This window comes from Dipodomys merriami, unplaced genomic scaffold, assembly GCF_024711535.1.
Source record: "Dipodomys merriami isolate MVZ:Mamm:240054 unplaced genomic scaffold, mDipMer1.0.p SCAF_16, whole genome shotgun sequence".
NCBI classification, from domain to species: domain Eukaryota; kingdom Metazoa; phylum Chordata; class Mammalia; order Rodentia; family Heteromyidae; genus Dipodomys; species Dipodomys merriami.
In genome coordinates, this window is record NW_027202937.1 from 14,012,501 (window position 1) to 14,035,000 (window position 22,500).

Consider the following 22,500-nt stretch of genomic DNA (forward strand, 5'->3'; position numbering starts at 1 on the left):
TGCATCTAGAATAATTGTAGTCACATATACACTGTTCCTTTGGTGGGAGCTGTTATATTTTGTAGCAAGAACCAAACCACTTCTCCTGTAATATTCTCAGCCATGTTAAGTTACTCAGTTTCTAGCTGTGCTAAGGGAAGAGCACAAATGGATAGAGACAGTGGAGCTGAAGTGAAACAAGGCAGTGATAGTAGTGTATGCTGGGTAAAGAGGAAAGAGACATGAACAAGAGTTAGACAGGAAAAAGACAGGTGAGTCCAGAGATTTGTTTAAGCACTATATACTTAGAAATGAAAGCCCCTCCTGTATATTAAAAAAAAAATCGTTTCAGTGAATATAGAGAGAATATGTAAAAACAAATTAAGATTAAGACACATGTCTCCCAGGAGCTCTTGATTCAAAGAGAGATAGTCATAATTTTTTTTGGGGGGGGGTAGGTTGTGGGGCTTGAACTCTGGGCTTGGGCACTGTCCCTGTGCTTTTCAGCTCAAAGGAAGCACTCTACTACTTGAGCCACAGCACCACTTCCACGTTTCTGGAAGTTCAAAGCCCGGGCTGGCTTTGAACCCTGATCCTCAGATCTCAGCCTCCTCAGTAGCTAGGATTACAGGAGTCAGCTACAGGCACCCGGCGTCATAAATTTTTTTAATGATGATTTTTTTTTTAATGGAGGCAGCACCAGGCACTGGTGGCTCCAGGCTACTTAAGAGGCTGAGATGGAGAATCAAGAAATGAGGTTCAAAGCCAACCTGGGTAGGAAAGTCTGTGAGACTGTTGTCTTTATCTACCAAAAAGTTGGAAGTGGAGCTGTGCCTCAACTAGTAGAGAATCAGCCTTGAGGGAAGAAAAAGAAAAAAAAAAAAAAAAAGCGCTAAGAGACAGCTTTCAGGTTCCCAGTTCAAGCCCCAGTATCAGCACACACACATACACACACACACACACACACACACACAGAGGCAGATATCCAGAGAAGACTCTTGTAGATAAGATTTGCTACAACATTCACTTGTTTGTAGATCACTTCTCATTCATATCCTTTCTGGTAAGCAGAAGTTTATCTGCTATGCACTCATAAGGGTCTGTATGGTGCATGGATTATTATTTCACTAATACTCCAAAATCTCCATATGGACGCAGTGGATTTATTTTCCACTAGATACTAAGTGTTTTTATAGAAGGAGCCATGTCTGATTTGCAACATATCTACTTTCAGTGCCCGGCAGTGAGCCAGGCACACAGTAGGCCAAGAAAACAGATTACAAATATTGGAACAAATTCAACTTCTGTAGTGGCTTGAAGAACACAGTGGTGGATTTTTCTGTGACTTAAAGTGCGTGGAATTGGATTGGATGTGGAATGTAGAAGAGACTCTTCTCTAAAAGGAGAGCTCTGTGGAGTAAGACATAGCCCCATGTCTACATGGTCTATACTGGTTTTCAGAATAATGAGTAAAAGGTTCCTGTATGGTGCTGTGATGGCCGAGTGGTTAAGGCGTTGGACTCGAAATCCAATGGGGTTTCCCCGCGCAGGTTCAAATCCTGCTCACAGCGGCTATGTTTTCTGTCTATCCACTTACTTCTTTGCTGTCTTGACAAAATTTCCTTTGGTGGTTGTACTAGCATACTGACAAGCCCGTTAGTCTGTAGTTCGCACTTACAACCTGAGATTTTTCCGGAGGACGCTAGAGAGTTGCGATTTTTCGCACCGTGCCGTTTGCTTGTTCCTTCCTGAACACCAGCGAAGGCGTAATTCAGTGCAGTTCTCCAACTTCGCAAAGGAATGGGTTTAGAGCGCACTTTTGTCTTTCAAAAAGGTTTATGAAACCTTATCCACAACGGAGATAAGCATGTCGGCATTTTCAGCTGTATTATGCTTACTTTGAATAGCTAAGCAAGGTTTTGTTCATTTTTGGTTGGTTTGGTTAGGTTAAGGGCTTTCCTGTTGTTCCGGCAGTATTGGAGTTTTAAGTTTGCTAAGACTCTTGAGCCACGTACCTTGAAGTAAATTAATTAGTTGTAAACTTGTTTTCCTAGTAATATTCCATAGTTCCTCTTATGTCACATATGATTACTAAAATGTACATCTATTGAATTGTGTCCTTAGTATTTTTTAAATATTTAAATGTGTTTAGCTACATCACTGAGTTACAAAATCCCATTTTAGAATACATTTTCACAAAGGTGAGTGATGACACTTTTTGCTGTTTAAAAAAAAAAAAAAGACTATGATGTCTCCAGAAATGTACAGGAAATCACTTCAGTTTGTTTTTGTAATATTTAACTTTAAGGTAATGTGGATTGCATATTAATGACCTGTCAGTGTCTACCTCTAAGAACAAAAAGAAAGAAAAGAAGGAAGGAAGGAAGGAAAAGAAAAAGAAAGAGAGAGAGAGAAAGAAATAGAGAAGGAAAGAAAGAAAGTAATAGAGAATGAAAGAAAGAAAGAAGGAAAGAAAGAAAGAGAGAAGGAAAGAAGGAAAGAAAGAAAGAAAGAGAGAGAGAAAGGAAGAAAGGAAGGAAGGAAGGAAGGAAGGAAGGAAGGAAGGAAGGAAGGAAGGAAGAAAATCAGGTGAAGGTAAGATGATTGATTTATAAAACAACACTGAAGAGCTCAAAATTAGGCCCAGAAAAAATATAGTCTTAAATACTGTGTTGAAGGAATTGACTTTCACCCTACTACGTAAATAATGTCCTAAAGATGAAAATTGGTTCTTGTTTGCAGTAGTGGTACTGTATATGAGCGTATATCATGTAAGGAAACCGGGAAAGAAATCATGCTTTCCTAGTATAACACTGTCCACCTCCCTCTTAAAAGTTTTTTTTTATTGTAAACCCCGCCTAATAGTAGTTTCTCCTATAGTGCAATACCATCCTTAAAAAAGGCCAGAAGGGCGCGGGCCAGTGGCGCAATGGATAACGCGTCTGACTACGGATCAGAAGATTCTAGGTTCGACTCCTGGCTGGCTCGGCAGCTTATATTTTCGTAATGCTTCATTCAAAGGCTTACCCAAACAAGTCTACACAATGAGCCTTGAAATTAATCCTATCAGGTGAGTGCTCAAAGACAAAGAAGAAACAGAAAAATTTGGGAGGCAGTAGTTTAGTTGCTCCCGAAAGTAACTTTTACCTCCAGTTAATCACTAAGAAGCCGGAAGAGGCGCTGTTGCTGAAGTTCTACCCCGGAGAAAAAACAAGAAAGAAAAAGCAGCACAAGGACAGGCCGCAAGATCCTTTTCTTTGTACCTTTTGATCATTTCCTGAAACAGGAATTACCTAAAAAACAAAACCAAACAAAAAAAGCCATTCGAAGAAAGGCTTTTGTTTCTACCTTTTTGATTCTCTCATGGGGAGAGCACTGTGACAGTCTGATCAAATGAGAATCCGTTTCACACTGAGCCAAAACAGCAATTTTACTAGTAGGTGGGTTTCTGAATCTGTAGCTTGTGTCCTTGGCTCTGCTTCACAGAGAACTTTATGAAAGTTGTCGGCCTGCTCTGCCCGCCGCACCGCGGCCTGCAGGGCGAGCTCGGAAGTGCGCCGCGTCTGCCGGTCCGGGCCGCGGGGCTGTGAACGCGCTGCACGCGGGGAGATGGGTGAAGATTGTTGCAGTTCCTGCTCTGGACAGCTGACCCGGAAACTGCCCAGGTGAAGGGTTAAGAATCAGCACAGACGTGGCAGCCATGGATACCTGGTTTCCTCAAGTCGCTGACTATGCTGACCCCGTTTCTTTTTCTCCATCAAAGTTTGTTTAAAGCATCAAAACAATGTTGTATACTGGAAGTGCAATAAGCACCAAGGAGGAAACTATCATAGCTGTATTAACTGTCACTTCTTAAAACTCTCATGACTCCCCCATGAGGCTGTTTTATTCGATGAACTCTTCCTCTAAATTGTTTCAGAAATGTAAGGTTTATGTTCTTAGGCAGTTTGTAGATAGAGACACTTTAAAACGTATGCACTTGTGGCCCGTACGGGGATCGAACCCGCGACCTTGGCGTTATTAGCACCACGCTCTAACCAACTGAGCTAACCGGCCAAGTGGCAGCACATGCTTCTAAAAATGTAAAGTAATAAATTCATTGATGTATATACATATGTGTATGTGTGTGTGTTTTCAATCCCCCCCCCCTTTTATTTTAAAGCTAAATTCAAGGAAGTCTAAAAACTACAGAAAAAAGTTTTGATAGGAGCTAAGTCATTTATGGAGAGATCAGGGTAATAAGATTTTTCAATTGTGGATGAAAGGAGACGTCATACTTACAGATTTTAAAAGGTATGTCTATCGTGCTAAATTGCAAACGTGCCAATTGGTAACAATAATATTATTTTCAAATTGTTTCATAGCAATGAAACCATAAGTGATGAGGTCATTGACAGTGATCTCCAGGGTTGGAATTGGGTTTCACCAATACACAGTATATTGATGATTTTTGAAGGCTGTGGTGATTTCCAAAAGAGAATTGTTTTAGTGGTATCCATGGACTAAGCATTAGATTTTCATCTAATGGTGCATGCTGTGTGCATCACTCAAATCCCAAAACCACAAGTTTCAAGTACAGGATCAAAATAAAGCGGATCTGTGCAAAACAGGTGATCTGTGTAATTTGGTCATATGTCAGCCTATTGGTTTAGACAAGTTGAAAAGTAGCTTCCTCCCTCCCCCATCTCAAGGAATTTCACCTGATGTGTTTCTAGGATTGTAATATTTCTTTTGTGTCTTTTAAACTTTCATATAGACTAATTCCTAATAAATTGTCAACAAATACATTGATTTAACAGTTGAAGAATTCAATGAGTAAAGGTTTAGCGGTTCTAAAACTGACACTGGAGAAAGGGGAAAACACTGGGTTTCTGGACCCTAAAAAGATGTATTCAACAATTAAGGGATTTTTAAGACTCTTTGGATTCTTCAATCTTTTATTTTTATTTGCCTTCAAGTTTAAGAGAGTTAAATCTTCTGATTGTTCAGGAATTACATAAAAGGAAACAGCAGCTTCAGTATCATGTAGCAATCTACCTAGAGCACAAATAAAAAGACTTCATGAGAGAATGAGCTTATTCATTAGGACTTCAACACTGAGAACATTGCCCTCTTTCCTCCTTGGAAAAAATAGTGTTCTATAGAGTACAGATCACCCTGACAGACAAAATTTTATAGGTATTGTTAATATACTTGTATAAGTGGCTGACATTTGATACTGGCAGAAGTTGAAAGTCAATTCAAAGGGGAAAAAAAAGTAGTGCCTGCCGAAACTCGGGATTGAACCAGGGACCTTTAGATCTTCAGTCTAACGCTCTCCCAACTGAGCTATTTCGGCCACCTCCTAGAGATTTGTCTTCCTTTCTCTCTGCTTTACTTAAAATTGTTTTACTTAAAATTATTTACTTAAAATTAAAACAGCAAAATAGCAAACACAATTTTGTGCTGTTCACACATTTCATAGAAAATTTTAACTTTCTTGGTAAATGATATCTTTTTTTGTATTTCTTGTTTGTGTATCAGATAAGGGTCTCATTTATTTTACCTAGCCTGGCTTTGAATTTAGTATCTTCCTGTCTTAGTCTGTTAAATTCTGGGATTATAGTTGAGTACCATTATACTCTGTAATAATATTTTCAACCTTTTTATTCTAATATATACATTTAGGTATAAAAATTTTCCTCTGAGAAAAAAAATTTTCCTCTGAGATTTAATTATATCCTACCATTGTAATATTTTGTTGCAATTCAATTAATCATATTTTTAATGTTTTCATACATTTTTATTTGGCCCAGAAGTAATTTACAGATGTGTCTACCACTAGGACTAGAGGTGTGGCTCATTGGTAGATAAGCTTAAAACCATGAGTTCAATCCCTAGTTCCATCAAGAAGGACAAAAAAATATGTTTGCTGCTTAATTATAAATATTAGGATATTTTCTAGATTTTTTTTAGGATTTTTTTTTTGGGGGGGAGGTTGGTTGTGGGGCTTAAACTCAGGGCCTGGATGCTGTCCCTCAGCTCTTCAGCTCAAAGTGAGTACTCTACCACTTGAGCCACAGCGCCACTTCCGGCTTTTTTTTTCTGCTTATGTGGTGCTGAGGAATTGAACCCAGAGCCTCATGCATGCAAGGCAAGCACTTTAACATTGAGCCACCTTCCCAGCCCTAGATATTTTTAATTGATTTATCACTTAATTTAAATTTGTGTTATGAAAGTGTAGTCTATATAATTTAAATTTAAATTTTGTTGACATTAGTTTAAGGCTCAATGCATGTGTTCAATTTCTTGATCCAGCCTAAGATGGATGAAGAAATAGTTTTTGTAACTTACCTACCTAAGTAAACAATGAATAAGCACCTGCCAGTAAACAATGCCCCAGAGGTCAAAGGGAATTTAGTAAGTCTTTCTCACCCTTGGGACAGTGATGTGTCTTAAGATCTTAATATCTTAAGATATTCTTTTCCTAATACACCTTCCTATTACTTTTACTACATTTCTGTGGCTTGCCTGAATTCTTCTTTCACTGGATGGAACTAAGGTAAATAACCATAGCTCACTTTCTGTAACATAGCCACACACACTGCTACAGTGAGTACACTGATGAAGGTGTGAGGAGAAAGCATTCTATGAGGAATAGAAAACCCCTGGTGTAGCTTGGAACTTTGAGCCTCTAAATTTTTATCAGTCTTCTTTGCCAGTTAAGAGGTCTCCTTACCTCCACAAAAAAAGCTCTTCCAACCCCAGTAGGAGTACCATCCCAAAGCCAATAGTATTGTAAGAAGCAATGTAAATGATGCTTTTGCTGGGCCTGTGAATTAACTAAAAGCAGGATAAAAGCTTAGCACTCAGACTCCTCACTTTGCATCTGTACCCTTCTATCTGAGCTATTCTTTGCTACTGTTGCTTTGTAATCCATTTGGGCTCCAGAAAAAGGCAGAATTTACCACCAATAAGTATCTTGTGACAAAGGGCTAGTTGCCTGTTGGACAGACAAAACCATCTATCTCCTCATCATCTTGAGGCAAAAGATGGCAATGTGGCAAGAGATGGAAATCCGCCAAAGGAAGAGAACATCCAAAAACTGCCAGGCATAGAAGATTCCCATCTCAGAAACAAAAACCCACGTGCCTGAAGAAACAGTAATGGTCTCCTCTGAGGTAGTTGCTGTACAGAACACTATTGATTCTTCTCAGGACCCACTTCCACTACCTCTTTTTGCTTTTATGCTGTTGGTTAAACTCAAATTTTAGTAAAACCGGAAAAGTGGGGTGCAAAGTGTGACCCATAAGAGAGTATGCACAGCAATATTCCATCGTCAAGCACAAGTGACAAAAACATAAGGTCAGGGCAGAGCATGGAATACATGAAGGCACAAGTAAGGTACATGAGGGCAAATAGGGTGGAAGCACTTTATGTGCATGTAGAAAAATGAAATGGTGAAACTAGTTGAAATTATTTTAAGTGGCGCAGGACAAGGGAGACTGACAGAGAGGAAAAAATTAATTAGGTGAATTGTACGCACACATGTAAATGTCACACCGAAACCACCTTGGACAAGTAATGAATGCCAATCAAAATTCTTTTGAAAAACATATGTAAGTGGCCAAAACAGCCTGGTTTACAGGGGGTCCTTCACAAGATGCAGGCACTGCCTGAAAAGGAATAGCACTATACTCCCTACTTGGGGCATTCTGAGTGAGAATGGGAAAGGCAGAACTTTGGCTTGTCTTATTGTGGAAAGAGTTTATAGATAAATTTTAAAAATGTGAAGAGATGTAGGGGAAAAACAAAAGAGGAGGTAACAATGCTCGATAGGAAATGTACTCATTACCTTACTCGTGTAACTGTAACCCCTCTGTACAGTATTTTTACAATATAAAAAAGCATAAAAATATGAAGAGATTTGTTTCTCTTTCTTTGGTGCTAAAAGTAACCTCAATAGAGGAAGATTTTAATAGGATAGGATAGATACAACTTTAATTTGGATAGGATAACCCAGTGTGTGGATACCACGGGGTCACCAGTCACTTTGGTCATGACCCATGAGCTCATGAACAATGTGTCATGGTGGCATGACTCAGATCTGAATCACACTACTACCCTGGTTCTCCAGCTTGGACACAGCCTATCATGGGATTTGGGGCCCTTCATAATTTCTTGAACCAATTCCTATTATATGTCTCAATATGATCTATTCTATTTTTCTAATACAGGTAGTGTCCATCATTACATGTGAAGGAAAGCCATGGACAAAACTATAAGGAATATTCATATCTGAGGAACCAGAGGAGGATAAAGAACTCAGAAAAGAAGGAGGGTCCTGAAAAAGCAAATAAAATCCAGGAGAGACAGAAGGAAAGCAGAGCCACCTGCCGTCCTTTATTTCAGACACAGCTCCAGGATGAATGCAACTCCCCAAACAAGAATGTTTATTTCCTGCCTATGTGTGATGTTTCCCTGCTGGGAGAAAATTGGCATTCGGTGCTTCCCAGTCAGGTTTGCATAGAGGAGGCAACGACGCTGGACTCACAGCATGTTTAGGTTTCATGGGGAGGGCTGAAACTGAGAGCCTGCGCACTTCGATGCTGATGCGTGGGAGCAGTTTCTGAGGAGACAGTAATGGCTTCCTCTGCGGTAGTTGCCATACAAAATGACTCCGAATCCAGGTGACAACTGCAAAGAATAAGTACAGTTTAAGATTGTTTTCCTAGTTCCCCGGCGAGCTCAAGAATCTTAAAAGAAGGAGGGCATGAGGGGATTTCTTTGAAGCTCTACAACCTGGCTATGAGATGTCCAGATTGGAAGAGAAACCGATCTGCCTATTTGATTTTTTTTTTTTTTTTGCCATGTTTGAAATCGGCCAAATGCCCCTCAACATAGGAATCTTTGCATTCTCATAATAGAAAAGATAATCATTTCAGCTTTTTTTTTCCTTTGAAGAAGAGCGAGGGAAAAAGGGGTTTTGATGAAGGTCTAGAACCATGAAGGGAAGAAAACATGCTCCAGGTGAGGCTCGAACTCACAACCTCGGCATCACCCGCACATATACTGCTGTATAAGTACCGCGCGCTAACCGATTGCGCCACTGGAGCATGCTTTCCCTGCACCGGCCATGCGCCCTCTACAGAGTCACGAGCGCGCGTCGCACCAGCGCGCGGAGCGGGAGCGCGCACAATTGCGCGCGCCCTCTATTACACTATAGCTTTTCTAACCAGTAAACCATGCTTTGATCAAAAGATCTAAAAAGAGATTTCTCCCAGAAACAAAGGTCCTATGCCACATCAGGAACCAGCATTTCCCAAGAAGAAAAAAAGTGGGCTGTGGTTTCTCCCCGCCTTCGCTACAGGAATACAGCGATTCTCGTGGAGCTCTTCCGTTGCAGCACAGCATCTCCACGCTGACGGCTCTAGACGCTCTTTATTAAGCAGAGGACAGAAAAGCTCAGCCCACCCGAACTGGGTCCGTGGGCTGCAAACACTACAGGCGCTCCTAGCCACACACATGCAGAACGCTCACTTTCTATTCAAGAATCTCTAGGCTGTGCATCAAGCCTTTTCCCAAACCCTCCCTGAGCCCGCCTGAAAGGCCCACTCTAAAGTCTCTGAAACAGCTGGTCCAGCTCCATGACGTGTGCCCACCTCTTCCCATCTCCCAGGCTTCTAGTTGTAGGGGTCAAATTTGTTTGTTTGCTTTTTTGTTTGTCTTAACCTGGAAAGTGTAGCTGTCAAGAAATATAAATGCATATATTTATAAAATTATGTTTATATATGTATGTGTATATATGAATATCTATGTGTCTATTAATATATACAAATATGTTGTTGAAGATGAAAGAATAGCTCAGAAAAGGGATCAGTTAATACATTCTGAAGTTGGACTTTATGCCATAATAATCAACACCGTTCCAAGCCTCAGAATATTAGTAGTTAGGTACATGTCAAGAAACAGGTAACCTCTCTGCATTTGAAAAACAATGACTTCTGGGTCATTAAAAAGTTTGGAGTTGGGGCTGGGAAGGTGGCTCAGTGGTAGAGCACTTGCCTTGCATGCTCGAGGCCCTGGGTTCAATTCTTCAGCACCACATAAGAAAAAAGCCGGAAGTGGCGCTGTGGCTCAGGTGGTAGAGCGCTAGCCTTGAGCTGAAGAGCTGAGGGACAGCGCCCAGGCCCAGAGTTCAGGCCCCATGACTGGACCCAAAAAAAAAAAAAAAAAAAAAAAAAAAAAAAAAAAAAAAGTTTGGAGTTGAAAAAGGACCCATAAAACCGAGGCGGGAGAGTCACTTTCGAATCCGTGCCACGGAATCGCCCTCCACTTGGCCTTTCTCTTGCCTCCTTCTGTTAGAATATGGTGTGGACTAAAACAGACAGTGTCCCAAGCACATAGAGAAAAGTGGCGGCCTCCCGCGCTCCCAGGAAGGTACTTGGTTCCTTCACCTCTGCCATCAATTCTCCATCTCCTTCATCCAGGAAAGCTGAAAACAGTATGCAGGAGGGAATCCAGTTTGTGTACGCCCAACTCCCAAGTGGCAAAAAGGAATTGTAGAATTCTTCAGTCTGTTTCCGAAAGGTTCTGAAAAAGAAAATCAGATTCTTGAAGAGGCAGGACTGAGTGGTTTAGGAAAAGCAAACAAAAAACAAAAAGCAAACCAACAACAAAAAACATGTCTTTATAACCTGATCACTCCGATGAAGAAAAAGAATAGAACTTTATTATTCATCTTTGAATAATGACTTGTGTTTACTCTGGCTTCCTAGAAGTTTGTGAATATGCTTGTCCAATTGGCTTTTTTAAATAGGCATTTAATTTTAAAAAATGAGGCTAAAACTTAATTGTTCAAAAGTAATTGTGAACTGAAGAATTTGTAAAATTATAGCTACTTGTTTAGCTCAATATTCAATTTAATGAAGTATGTTGCTTATTTTGACCTAGTATTAAGCTTCTGTTCTCATAAAAATCAGATTTCATCATCTAATTACTAATCTGCTACTTTGAGGTTTGCTTTGTACTGATGCCACTTTTATGAACATTTGATTATTGGAATAGGGCCATATTTCTATTCCTTTTGTTTGCTTTAAAAGAAAACACAGACTTTTGCACATCAAAGAATTCAGTATTATTTAAATTTAAATGGCATCTATCATTTTTCAGAAATGGAGGCCAAAGATATAATGTTGAAAAAATAATGGGCATCTTTTAAAAAAATGCTCAAGACATTTTGGTCTTAAGTTTAAATGAATGATAATGAAAGCTTCTAAAACATCAGCAAAGAGACAAAAAACTAGCATAGAGCCCACAAAAGAGATTACATAGACCATATTGAGTATAATTTTCTTTTTTAATTAAAAAATATTAATTTTTGTTTATATAGTACTAAGGAATCAAACCCAGGGTTGTATGCTAGGCAAGCACTCTACTACTAAACCATATTCCCAGCCCCAAGAGTAGAATTTTCTTTAGGTATGCTTTTAATATCACAGAATTGCTCTTTGGGTTTATAATTTTCAAACCGTATACCAATAAAACTTGCTAGCCAGGTGCCGGTGGCTCATGTCTGTAATCCTAACTACTCAGGAGGCTTAGGTCTCAGGATTGCAGTTCAAAGCCAACCCAAGCAAGAAAGTCCATGAGACTCTTATCTACAATAAAAACTACTAGAAAACCAGAAGTGGCATGGCAGCTCAAGTGTGGAGCGCTTGTTTGAGTTGAAGAGCACAGGGACAGAGCCCAAGCTGAGCTCGAGTCCCATGACCGACCAAAGAAAATAAATAAACAAAATAAAACTTGTTAGGCAAATCAAACCCAGAGCTACATCTACAATCCTAATGTTTTTATTCCATTTCTTAATCAGTGATATGACTGAAGAAAGGTGGGTATAATGTTTGTTAACTCATCCTTTTTTCCTCATCATAGTTTTCGTTTACTGATAAACGATCAGTTTTCAAAACTATCCATGTTTTAGCAGACAAGTTTTTGTGAAATTTGTTTGAAATAAATGACTACTTCACACACAAAAAGGTTTGGAGTCAACAATAACTCTTTAATTTTTAATTGTTCTGGAAAACTAGTATCATAATGGAAGAATGGTACTTGTAATATTTAAACTTGATTAAAATTCTAAAATCAACTTTAAAAAGTTTGGAGTATTAATTATCTATAAAGCTTCATTTAAAAGGTTCAGTATTCCAGTAGTGCCATGTATGTCCATAGATGAAAAATGATCTGTTCTGACTAGAAGGCTTCTAAGTATAGGTCCTGGCTCTGTAAAGGCTGCTCGTAGGAGTATCTCCTATGAAGTAGGAGAAAGAAGGGAAGGCGGGGAGGAAGGGAGAGAGAGAAAATGGAGAGGGAAAGGGCGAAGGGGGACAAGACAAAGAGAAAGGATAGAGAAAGAAAAGCAAGCAGGAAGAAATAACAGATAGAGGAAGGGTGAGATGAAGGAAGGAAAGAAGAGAAAGAAAGAGAAAAGAAACAAACTGAGGTGGTTCACATCATTATTTCCAACACTCAGGAGGCAGAGGCAATAGAATTTTGAGTTGAAGGCCACCTTGGATCTGGTGATACCCTGCCTAAGAAATGATGAGACAGAAAGGCTTTGCATTATCATTATTATCAATCTGGGAGAGCCAAGACTCATGGACAGACTCACAGACATACCTAGAAAAGTAATCTGAGCTCGTTTTCTGAACATCCGAAGATGTTAACAAATAGAGGCTAGAATGATGAATGGGAAAGAATGTAACAACAACAAAAATTACTGATTAAATGGGACTTGTGTTATTGTAGATCACTAGGAATCCAGAGACTCCTTTCGTGGTATAGCAGAGTGGCGCAGTGGAAGTGTGCTGGGCCCATAACCCAGAGGTCAATAGATCGAAACCATCCTCTGCTAGTAGCTTTCCCTTCAACTTTAGGTTGCCGCCCCCTAAAATTGGCATATTGTTTCTGACACGATTCCACCAATCCCAGAAATAGCATTGAATTAGTTATCTTCTCCTTAAAATTCAGCTATCATTTAAGTTGTGCTTCTGTTGATACTTTAAACACCTTTAAGGTATCTGGAAACAAAAACCATCTTACATAGTTTTCATATTGCTACTTGGCGGCAGCAACTTTATTTTAACTTCTTGATTCTGTTGAGGTTGCTTCATTATTGAAGCCGCTGGTGAAATGGGATCTTCTTATCTTCATATCATCTGGTAAATTGGGTAAAGGGACCCACCTTCCTCCAATTTGCATGTGATCTCTAAGTCTGCACTCATTCACTACCAGTGCTTGTCAACCTTGACTTGACTTTCTTCTTCATTTTCCACAATAAGTAATGTACAGCCATTGTGGAAAGACTAGACAGTATGGGGAATATTATAAACTCTTATGCAGTGATGAGGCCTACTGCTTTGCTACATAGCACTCTTGAAAATGACAACAAAAAAAACCACTTCAACAGTTTCCCAAGTCTTGTTTCAAAGTTTTTTGGTGTTTTTTTTTCAATGATTAATTACTTTAGAGTATGGAGAAAATTTGCTACTATGGGGCCTGGATAGCTCAGTCGGTAGAGCATCAGACTTTTAATCTGAGGGTCCAGGGTTCAAGTCCCTGTTCAGGCGTCCTAGCCTTTTTTTCTGGTTACTTTTCTGTCTTGTTTTTGTTTCTTCTGTTTTTGTTTGTTTGTTTTTGCACCACTCAAAATTAGAAAACTTCTTTTAGCTACATCTTTTTTTTTAACCTACAATGTCACTCCTTCCTTCACTTTCTTCCAGATCCCCCCCGCCCAACCCTGTCCACAAGTTGCGCAGTTCATTTTCTACATAGTTTTATTGAATTCCATGACTTCATTAGTTCACATTCTCTATTTTTCACTGTTCATGTTTTATGCATAATTGAAACACATTTTGAAAGTCAAAAATATGCAAAAGTATACTTACCCCTTCCCTGGTTCTTTCCTTTTCTCCAACTTTTCTAATTCATTTCCATCTACCACTTATAAGTAATCAGTCTCACCAGTATCTACTTTACCCATCCTGCATTGCTGTTTAAATAGACAAGCAGATATAGACAGGCATAAACAGATAAACAGATGGCTATAAAAATATATGTAAATGGTCAGGTGCCAAGTTATGAAAAACTGTCTACTCATGATGTCATTCTGAAAACAACCAAAACCCACTGAAGAATTTTAAGCTGGAGTGATGCGATCAGAATTCTGATGTGATAAATTTATTGGGGAAATACTGTTGTTTCCTTGACACAGATTCTTTATGAGTCTTTATCATTAAAAAACTTTGCAAAAGCATTCCCTATGGTGCCAAAGTCAGTGACAACATAGATCTGTTGAAGTAGTGGAGGTCAGGTAGAATTTCGCTGAGGAAATTCCATTCCTAGCAACGAGATTACTACTACTCAAAATGAAGCACTTATTTTATATCAACAATGTAAAATCTAAGACCTTGATTTTAAACTAAGATCTTAACCTAAAATGCCATGTAAAGTCCCAGGGGCAGGTGAGCCTTGGGGTGAGGAGACAGAAGGAGGATATTTTAAAGTCGAATTCTTTCTTAGGACTAGGAATGCACATGTCTTTGCTATTAAATAACATGAGGAATCTTTTATAGGTTTCTGTTTGTTCCGAAAAATTCTCCTCAAAGAAAAGAAAAAGTGGTACTGTAGTTAGTGTAGGTTCCCTTTCCACCAACTTCTTTTCAATAGGTTCTCGGGCTGTGCCCTTAGTCCAACGGAGGGAATGAATCCCTGCCTGTTGTATGGGAGATACAGGCTGGATTCCCTGACAGGGAGGCCGGGATCAGGTAGTGTTAGCCTTTGAACCAACAATAGTAATTTTCCTGGAGTTCTTCTAGGTTTATTTCTACATTTGCTGGTTTAATTAAGTAAGATTCCCATGTCTTGGCTCATTGGGTACCTAATAAAGTGGCCATCTAATAATGGAAATCCACGAATGCCTCCTTTTTGGCAGAAAGGGGGGGGTCACTGAATTTCAAATGGTGTCCACGTGGCTCCACAATAGGCTGTCTAATTGATAGCTCTCATTTGTCATCTGTTGTGGTTTCAGGTGCAAGAGATGCATTTCCTGTAGCATGTACCAAGGGCTTTGAGTCATTGTTGAAAGTTGGTGGAGGTTGGGCTGACTTGAAAATCATGTTAGTGCCGGCTGCCAATGGCTCACGCCTGTAATCTTAGCTACTCAGGAGGCTGAGATCTGAGGATCATGGCTCAAAGCCAGCCTGGGCAGGAAAATCCTGGAGACTCTTCTCTCCAATAAACCAGTAGACAACCGGGAATGGCGCTGTGGCACAAGTGGTAGAGCACTCGCCTTGAGCTGAAGAGCACAAGGACAGCGCCCAAGCCCAGAGTTCAAGCCCCATGACCAACAACAAAAAAAAGAAAAAAATCATAATAGTTCCAGAACGGATGGATGGAATGGATGGAATAAAAATACAGAATTATACAAATAATTTGTGAGGGGCTGGGAAGGTGGCTCAGTGGTAGAGCGCTTGCCTCACATGCATGAGACCCTGGGTTCAATTCCTCAGCACCACATAAGCAGAAAAAGCTGGAAGTGGCACTGTGGCTCAAGTGGTAGAGCGCTATCCTTGAGCTGAAGAGCTGAGAGGCAGGGCCCAGGCCCAGAGTTCAGGTCCCACAACCAACAAAAACAAAACACAAATTACAAATAATTTGTGAGACCAAAGCTCAGGAAATTTCAGCCATTATTATTTATTGAGAGCAGATTATATAGATATTGGTAGAAAAGGTTTCAATTTCAATAATAGTGATGACTTAATTTTGGTCAAACATACTGGAAGTTAAAAGGAAAAACTGCAATGCCTGAACAGGGACTTGAACCCTGGACCCTCAGATTAAAAGTCTGATGCTCTACCAACTGAGCTACCCAGGCCTTCATGCTTGACTTCCCTTCATTTTATCAATTATTTTATCCCATAAGCAATATACCATTGGGAAGAACCAGAAGAACCCATGGTTACAAGGACCGACCATAAGAATATTCCAAGTATGTGTTCATTTATCTGAGCTATTTCTAGATTTTTTTTTTTTTTTTTGCCAGTCATGGGGCCTGAACTCCGGGCCTGGGCGCTGTCCCTCAGCTCTTCAGCTCAAGGCTAGTGCTCTACCACTTGAGCCACAGCTCCACTTCTGGCTTTTTCTGCTTATGTGGTGCTGAGGAATCGAACCCAGGGCCTCATGCATGCAAGGCAAGCACTCTACCACTGAGCCACCTTCCCAGCCCCTCTAGATTATTTTGCTTTGAATTTTAATAATTGTACTTTCATCAAACAATGGAGAAAATGGACATAATTGTTAGGAAAATGAAGATTATTTCACAAATTAATTATTGAGGAATGGAATTTATTAGTCTATACAAAAACCCATGGAAACCACAACTATAGGCTCCCTTACCATCCTGGAGGTAGAAAGTGAACATTTTTGAGGAATGACAGGAGCAACTCAAAAGTACTATTATTATTATTTGCCTGTCCTGGGGCTTGAACTCTGGGACTGGGTGCTGTCCCTGAGCTTTTTTGACTTGAGGCTAACACCTTACCACTTGAGCAACAGCATCACTTCTGGCATTTTTGAGTGGTTTATTGGAAATAAGAGTCTCACCATCTTTCCTGTCTGGGTTGGCTTCCAACAGTAATCCTCAGATCTCAGCCTCCTGATTAGGATTACAAGTATGAGCCACTGGCACCCAGCCTAAAGAGTATTCTTGACAGACTCAAAAAAAAAAAAATGCAGGGAATAAAAGATGATACATGGTAGGTAAATCAAGCCCTATTTTCTCCTTCAATATTTATCTTTTTTAAAGCATCTCAAAATTTATTTCACTGGTGAGAATTCCACTATAATTTCTTTTCTTTGCTCTCTTTTTCCTCCCACATTCCCCCTCCCCCTTCCCCCTCCTCCCCCTCCCTCCTCCCTCTCCCCCCTCTCCTCCTCCTCGTCGTCGTAGTGGAGCTTGAACTCATGGTCTCATACTCTTGCTTCAGCTTTTGTACTCAAGGCTGTTCCTCTAGAGACACAACTCCACTTCTAGCTTTCTGGTTAGTTGAAGAATCATGATCCTCACATCTCAGCCTCTTGAGTAGCCAGAATTACGGGCTTGAACCATTGTACCCAACTAATTTCACATTTCTCATTTAATTTTAGCTTGTAATGTTGTTGTCATATAAGGGATGAATTGTGATGGCCCTTGTGTATGGTCTATTACTTGTTAAATACGATGCTAAGAAGCTTGCCCTTGGATCACACTCTTTCGTTCTTCCTGATAGAGAATGCTGTTGGTCAACTTTCCCACGTGGCGCTTCTTTGTCACTGATGCCAAACCACCATCTCTAGTCCAAATTAGCAGCATCTCTACTTAGATTATGATATTGTTCTAACTGTAGGGTATAAATTGAATCCTCCTTATATTTGACTCTTTCCACTTCTCTACATGGTGTTAAAATATTTAAGCATTACCATCAGATTAAAAAGTTATAGCCGGGCACTGGTGGCTCATGCCTAGCTACTCAGGAGGCTGAGATCTGAGGATCACAGTTCAAAGCCAGCCCTGGCATGAAAGTCTGTTAGACTCTTATCTCCAATTAACCACCAGAAAACTGGAAGTGGTGCTGTGGGTCAAGTGGTAGAGTGCTAGCCTTGAGCTGAAGAGCACAAGGACAGCGCCCAAGCCCAGAGTTCAAGCCCCATGACTAACAAAGAAAAAAGGAGAGAAATAAGCAACTACCACCAAATCATTTCTCTTTTGACCATTGTCCACCAACAATTAGCTTGTAATAGTGCCATAACTGATTTATAGTTGCTATTTCCATAGGAAATAAAGGTAAGGGTAGGTACAAGTTAGTTGATGAAAACATTTCACCTTATGGAGGCGTCAAAAAGAGTGACAGGGAGTGTTGGGAGGGAGGGTGAGAAAGAGAGAGACAGAGACCGAGACTGAGAAAGAGAGTGATTGAGAAAGAGAAAAGAGAAGGGAGAGAAAAATCCTTTATTATCATGCATCACATTCCTTCAATTTACCTCCCCGTTCCTTAGGCCAAAGGGAAGAAATGAACGGGAGTAAGAAAACAAGAGATTTTTTAAAAGTGGCTGAATAAAAATGATGGAAGTCGAGTCAGGCAATAGGAAGAAGCACAGAGACGATTGCATGAGACACCCGCCGAAATTTCATTTGAGGAGAGAATAAACAAGAGAGTTAGACCAAGAACTCTCTGCAGCCAGTACTAATATCCATGGGAATCCTCTCGACTCATCTCCAAGAGTCAATGGAAGGAGGGGAGGCGCAGAAAGGTTCAGCCTGTAAGGTCGGTGGGTTCTTCAGCTCTGAGACACCTTAAACAGGTCCCACAGCAACCGCCTTCAGCTTTCATCAAAAATCCTCGTAGCTATGCTTCTGTGGTGCAATTCTGTTCAGAGCTTGGATTTCATCCTATACATTCCAGGTACAAAAGCAGTAGTTTTGGCCCTTGATGATAGTAGAAGGTGTTACACCACGCACCGGGCTACTTAAGGTGTCAGGATGGCCGAGTGGTCTAAGGCGCCAGACTCAAGCTCTGACTTCCTAGGTTCGGGACTTCTGGTCTCCGGATGGAGGCGTGGGTTCGAATCCCACTTCTGACATCCCTAGTTTTGCTGTTTGACCCAATCAACAGTCGTCTACATTGCTTTGTGTGGTCATAGTTTTGTTTGTTATTTTTTTTTTTTTTTGTCTTTTATTACTTGAAATAGCATTGAAATATTTTCACTGGTAAAACTGAGTTAAATCGACTCGTATACATATTGAAAAACTTAGTAGTAGTGAGTATCTATCGGGGTCCCGCCCAACCCATCCCCCTCTCCGGTATGATTAGGCACCTTGGGAAGCTTTTTTTATATATAAGAAAGTACAGGAAGCCGCTGGTGGCTCATGCTTGTAATCCTAGCTACTCAGAAGGCTGAGATCTGAGGATCGTGGTTTGAGAAGCCAGTCCAGGCAGGAAAGTCCCGGTGAGACTCTTATCTCCAATTACCCACTAAAAAGCCATCAATGGCACTGTAGCTCAAAGTGGTAGAATGGTTAGCCTCAGCAAAAGACTTCGGGACAATCCAGGCCCTGAGTTCAAGCCCCATGACTGACAAAAAAGGAAAGAGAAAGAAAAGCAGAAGAAAGTGCATTTAGGTAGTTGTGATGGCATTTTGTAAAAAATAGGGGCGTCTGGGTCCTGAGGCTCAAACTCAAGGTGTGAGGTGGTCCTTGAACATTTTTGCCCAAGACTACCACTCTAGCACTTGAGCCACAGCCTTCGTTTCTGATTCTTTGAGTAGTTAATTGTTTCCTGGTGTGGCTTTGAACCTCAATTCTCAGATCCAGCCTCCTGAGTAGATAGGATTACAAGCATAAGCCATTGGCAACCGGCCATACTATTCTAAATTTTAAATCCTAAATTAATCCAAACTTTTGTAGTTGCCTGTAGTATTAATTGATAAAAATTACCTGTGAAAATATGTACAATTTAGCAAAAATGACTATTGTGAAGACAGTTGAGAATAACATCAGTAAGTCTCTATTACTCTTTCCAACTGAAATTTGCCTATGAAATTAGCTATAAATGAATCATTACTTGTGATGTGACATTGGCTTGAACATGACATTCTGTCTAGACATTTCCAACTGTTCTGTGAACTTTGAGAGTCTAGATACTAGATTTTATTTTTTTGGAAAATTATGTTTGTAAGAGCTGATTCTTTGGAATCTAATTTTCAAAAAAATCTAAAGGAAAATATATTAGATATAACTGACAAGTAGGAAGAAAGAGAGAGAGAGAGAGAGAGAGAGAAAGAAAGAAAGAAAGAAAGAAAGAAAGAAAGAAAGAAAGAAAGAAAGAAAGAAAGAAAGAAAAAGAAAGAAAGAAGGAAGGAAGGAAGGAAAATACAGAGGTTGGCCCATTCTCTCTCTTTACCACAAGAAGCATTCAAGGTGGAGGAATTGTTGGATATCGTCCCTCATTTCACTGTCATCACTAGCAAAGAAGCTTTTTGGATATATTCAGTGAGGGAAGTGCAGACCACTTGATGCTAGTAATCTAGAGTTGAGATGTGAAGTATGTATAATGCAATGGTACAATTCATATTATGGAATATTACACAATTTATATGAAGAATATGACAGTTCATATGATAAATCATTTGGGTGTAACCACACCCATGGATGGGTGAAGATATCTATATATGCGTATATGTATATATATACTGAATGTGAGTATAATACATAGCCTTAGAAATGTATTCTTTATTAAAATATATTTGGTATATAATATATTAAAAAGCATGTTGATTTATATGATATAAAATATTCTGGGAAGATGCTCAGAATACTTGAAACAAGGCACCAGTGAAGGAATATAAGAAAATAGTGTTTTAGAATGAAAAGAGACTTTGGGTTTTTGTTGTTGCTTTTTTTAGCTGTATTTGTTCAAAGGAAGATAAGGTGGAAGTCTAATCATTGTTTTGAAGCAAAATCAATTCCAGGCATCCTCTTCCATGATATTTTATTTAAAAACAAATTACATCTTAATGAAGTTGTTAGAACTGAAGTCTTTGAGCAAATGAACAGTTATTGGAGCTGAAGATGAGTGAAAAGATGGGACCAAGTTTTGATTTATGGATTTTTTCCCCTTCAAGCTGATACTGCAGACTCATACAGTTTAAACTGCCTGTCAGCAATCTTCAAATGAAAGCAGGCAAAACTAAGTTGTTCCACCCCAGAAAAACAGTGGAGCAAATTTATTTTAACACCCAACTTTCCTTATATCCTATCTATTTGATTGCTTATTCAGCAATTGTAGATGTAAAAATGTTTATGGGGAAACAATTCAGCCTACAACACCAGAAAATGGAAATTATTCCAAAGGAAAAATAGGAACACTGCATTTGCTGACTGTCAAGTAAATGGGCAGGCAACACATAAGAAGCCAGAAAATACTGGCACTCAGATAAAGCAAAACAATAAAAAAAAAAAAAAAGTGCGACTCTGGTGGGACTCGAACCCACAACCTTTGAATCTCTTGATTCATACTAGAAGTCCAATGCGCTATCCATTGCGCCACAGAGCCTGTCAGCAGCTTACCAGGCTTCCTTAGATTGTTTATTATTTATTTGGTGATTGATTTAACAGGTTTTTATTGAGGAACTACTCTGTTCCCCCCACCATGAAAATACAAGAAACACAGAAGCAGGTCAGAGATGTAAGGGACATGCAATCCCAGACATCAGCAAGTTTTTGAGCCTTCCAATAGCTACTTTCACTCATCTTTGTGAGTACTTTGACCAAGGATCAAAACCAATGGAACTCCAATTCCAAGCTCTGAACCTTTGATTTCACTAAATGGATTGTGAGATATTTTTTAATACATTGCAGGGCCGCATAAGTCCATTATTTTCCAGTCAGTAGTTTCATCTCCCAAAGCCAGAGGTCCTTTCTGTTAGTGTCTGCTTCCTTTTCCATCAGACAGGTTCCATGTACTGTTTTGTCTATCGAGCAAACAAGCAATAACCTTGTGATGCATAACCATCCTTTGAAGAAAAGGTCGGAAGCTTTAAAATGCTTCCAAATCATGTTGTAACTCTTGGGAGTCTTACCAGATTTCTAATTTGGAAGTTTTCTTTTGGTGGCTAGGTCAAGTTGCAAAACAAAACAACAGAACCTACAACCTTTTTAGTCTTTTTCCTTTCTTTTGAAAAAATACTTTTTCTTTTTTTCTTTTCTTTCTTTCTTTCTTTCTTTCTTTCTTTCTTTCTTTCTTTCTTTCTTTCTTTCTTTCTTTCTTTCTTTTCTTTTCTTTTCTTTCTTTTTTTTTTTTTTGGCCTGAGCCTCTTTGTGTTCATGGCTAATGCTCTACCACTTGAGCCACAGCACCACTTCTGGCTTTTTCTGAGTAATTTATTGGAGATTTTCCTGCCTGGGCTGGCTTTGAACTGCTATGCTCAGATCTCAGCCTCCTGAGTAGGTAGGATTACAGCATGACCCATTGGCACCTGGCTAAAAACTATAATTTTAAGTAGTTATACAAGGGGGTTTCAATTCAACAAGTCAGTTTATATATCTTGGTCAATGTTACCCCTTCCAATTTTCTCCTCCTATCTCTTCTCAAACCTATCCATACGTTCAAGTACACAGTTCAACTTATTACATAATGTACATTGAATTTAATAATTGTATTTGCCCATCCTTCATCTCTTCATTCATCTGTCCCACATCCTCTGTCACCATCAAAACATTTTGTTAAACTGTTTGTTCATTGTTCACAGGAGTTAAAACATTGGAGTCCTCTTGAGTATATTATATATATATGTTTATAACATACATTTGCGAGAAAATATATGTCATTTGTGTCTCTGAGCCTGACCTACTTTGCTTCATGCAACTTTCTCCTTTCCATTTATTTCCCTGAAAATGACATACTATTATTCTTTCTGATAGATGAGCCCACAATCTTTCTCATTGTT

At 39.5% G+C, this 22,500-nt stretch overlaps 1 long non-coding RNA gene, 9 other non-coding genes and 1 pseudogene across 10 annotated transcripts in view; 5 read left to right on the plus strand and 6 right to left on the minus strand.

Annotated features, from left to right (window-relative positions):
* The first annotated feature begins 1,468 nt into the window (after window positions 1–1,468).
* On the plus strand, window positions 1,469–1,550 carry Trnas-cga (transfer RNA serine (anticodon CGA)). The gene has a single exon. It is a non-coding gene; the product is annotated as a tRNA-Ser (tRNA).
* Window positions 1,551–2,894: 1,344 nt separating this feature from the next.
* Window positions 2,895–2,967, plus strand: Trnar-acg (transfer RNA arginine (anticodon ACG)). The gene has a single exon. It is a non-coding gene; the product is annotated as a tRNA-Arg (tRNA).
* A 994-nt stretch (window positions 2,968–3,961) lies between these two features.
* Trnai-aau (transfer RNA isoleucine (anticodon AAU)) lies at window positions 3,962–4,035 on the minus strand. Its single transcript has one exon. It is a non-coding gene; the product is annotated as a tRNA-Ile (tRNA).
* A 1,209-nt stretch (window positions 4,036–5,244) lies between these two features.
* On the minus strand, window positions 5,245–5,317 carry Trnaf-gaa (transfer RNA phenylalanine (anticodon GAA)). The gene has a single exon. It is a non-coding gene; the product is annotated as a tRNA-Phe (tRNA).
* A 3,107-nt stretch (window positions 5,318–8,424) lies between these two features.
* Window positions 8,425–22,500, minus strand: part of LOC138828350 (uncharacterized) — a 14,431-nt gene continuing 355 nt past the window's right edge. Inside the window, exons 2-3 of the long non-coding RNA XR_011372230.1 lie at window positions 10,416–10,551; window positions 8,425–8,655 (exon numbers count right to left, since the gene is read on the minus strand). This is a non-coding gene — a long non-coding RNA (uncharacterized lncRNA). The remainder of the gene's footprint in view (window positions 8,656–10,415; window positions 10,552–22,500) is intronic.
* Trnai-uau (transfer RNA isoleucine (anticodon UAU)) lies at window positions 8,981–9,074 on the minus strand. The gene is made up of 2 exons: window positions 9,037–9,074; window positions 8,981–9,016 (listed from the first exon to the last, which is right to left on the minus strand). It is a non-coding gene; the product is annotated as a tRNA-Ile (tRNA).
* On the plus strand, window positions 10,327–10,709 carry LOC138828347 (PCNA-associated factor-like; annotated as a pseudogene).
* On the plus strand, window positions 13,514–13,586 carry Trnak-uuu (transfer RNA lysine (anticodon UUU)). Its single transcript has one exon. It is a non-coding gene; the product is annotated as a tRNA-Lys (tRNA).
* Trnak-uuu (transfer RNA lysine (anticodon UUU)) lies at window positions 15,820–15,892 on the minus strand. Its single transcript has one exon. It is a non-coding gene; the product is annotated as a tRNA-Lys (tRNA).
* Window positions 18,530–18,636, plus strand: Trnal-caa (transfer RNA leucine (anticodon CAA)). Its single transcript has 2 exons — window positions 18,530–18,567; window positions 18,591–18,636. It is a non-coding gene; the product is annotated as a tRNA-Leu (tRNA).
* Window positions 21,021–21,107, minus strand: Trnar-ucu (transfer RNA arginine (anticodon UCU)). Its single transcript is given in 2 exon segments — window positions 21,021–21,056; window positions 21,071–21,107. It is a non-coding gene; the product is annotated as a tRNA-Arg (tRNA).